The 1,905-nt window shown below is 35.2% G+C and overlaps 1 non-coding gene across 1 annotated transcript; it reads left to right on the top strand.

Annotated features, from left to right (window-relative positions):
• The first annotated feature begins 399 nt into the window (after positions 1-399).
• On the top strand, positions 400-472 carry TRNAK-CUU. The gene has a single exon. It is a non-coding gene; the product is annotated as a tRNA-Lys (tRNA).
• The last annotated feature ends 1,433 nt before the right edge of the window (positions 473-1,905 follow it).

Genomic DNA, 1,905 nt, shown 5'->3' with positions numbered 1-1,905 from the left:
TGGAATAAATAGATGCTGTATAAATTACAGAGGAATCAGTTGGAATACTGCATTCCGTTATTTTTTATTTCTTAAAGAAAAAGCTTATTTCCTGAATAAAGATTTCCTCACCGTATACGATATATGCATCTATTTAATTTTTAACCTTTGTAAGTACTCATAGTGGCATCAGGTTTGGTTTCTAATACAGTAGAAAAGCATATCTTAATACATTAAATGGAGTCATTTGACAAATATGTTAAGGTGAGCAACACTATATACGCTATAGTTTCCGGGTAATATGTGTGCGTCAAGTTTGACATCAGGTAAACTCTCTGCTCTATATCCCTTTCTTCTTACGCGTCATTTGAGTGTTAGTGTTCATTATATTAAATCCCAGCTACATGAGGAATGGTGCTGGCTGTCTTAGCTCAAATGGAAGAGCACATGGTTCTTAACCATGTAGTTGTGGGTTCGACCCCCACAGATGGCATCGATATCCTTACACCATGCACTGAAATGTATTGTAGACAAGAATGATGCAACCTCTTACGGTATGTTGAACTGCAGGATAAGGTTGGTTCACTGGTGATGTACATAGGGGATATTTACTGTAATTGAAGTTAAGGATAAGAATAACAACATTTTAATATATTAACCTTTTCCATCAAAAAAAAAATAATATTTTTTACTAAGTTCTGGTGAAGTTTACTTATGCTCCCTTTCGAATAAAATTAATAGATGTGTTTAAGTTCCGTAATTAAAAATGAAACCACGAGGATGACCTTAAGTCTGTGAAATTACAACCAGATTGGAAAACTGCATATGCCTCTTCCAGGTAGAGTGAGCACTTCTCATCTGGTTATAAAGTACTATATGGTAGAATTTTAATTTGAAATTAAAACACATTACCTATCCAAGTTATTTGTTCTGTCATATTTTGTATCCGAAAATATTCACAAGGAAAGTTTTCTCTTTAAAATATCTAGGCACGGGGACAACACCTAGTTTCTAAGATTTTGGTCAAAGGGAAATACTTGGGAACAAAGCTAAAAATGTCGACACATTGCTTAGGGGTGGACTAGGCGGATGGCATTTGGTACTAATCAGTGGATCTTCAAAATTGCACGGACTAAGTGGATTCATTTTGATCCAACGTGTTTGGTGGATGACCAACTTAATTTTTGTACATAGGAAATGGACAAGACCTTGGGTACTATTGGGCTTGGTGTAGGATTCATTTGATGGACAACAAGTGGGCTTGGATGGTGACCAGTTAGCTTGTGTGTGTACTGGGCTTGAGTAATTTCGAACAATGACCAAAATTTAGATTGAGCTCGTCACTTAACCCATTTTCGGTACGACTACTTCGGATACGGTTTTGCGGCATACTTTCGTGACCGTGCAAAATTGGGGTGTCTACACACTCCTAATCTAGTACAGACTAATGAAAATTTAACATTATAGTGAAGAAAATGAAGATGGGGATTCCACCGCGCCCTTTAAAATACAATTAGTTTTGATGCATGATGTTGTGATATGATTGATTGAAACAAAAAGACTCTGGGATGTAATTAGTTTTGAATATTCAGCCGATGAGATTTTCTATGTTGGTTACTGAGGGTACTCGTTTTGCTAGTATCTGTACCGCTTAGTTCGTCTCAAAATATTCTTGGTTAGAGTATAGAAAAATACTTCATAATAATTTCAAATTATCTAATTCTTGAATCTTAGCTTAATAATGGAACCGTACCAAGATGAAACTTAGCCTTACAAATCTTGGCAAAACACAAGAACTATACCATGAAAAAACTCAACCTTAAAATTAAAATTTATAAACCAAATTGCATAACCAACAACTTACCCCCAACCTTTCAAGCTAAAACCAAAGCATAATTTAGCCATTGATTATATCAGTATGATTAA

The sequence above is a fragment of the Papaver somniferum genome, chromosome 3 (assembly GCF_003573695.1).
Source record: "Papaver somniferum cultivar HN1 chromosome 3, ASM357369v1, whole genome shotgun sequence".
NCBI classification, from domain to species: domain Eukaryota; kingdom Viridiplantae; phylum Streptophyta; class Magnoliopsida; order Ranunculales; family Papaveraceae; genus Papaver; species Papaver somniferum.
The sequence above is the reverse complement of the archived record's forward strand: the minus strand, read 5'-3'. Positions and strand labels throughout refer to the sequence as shown.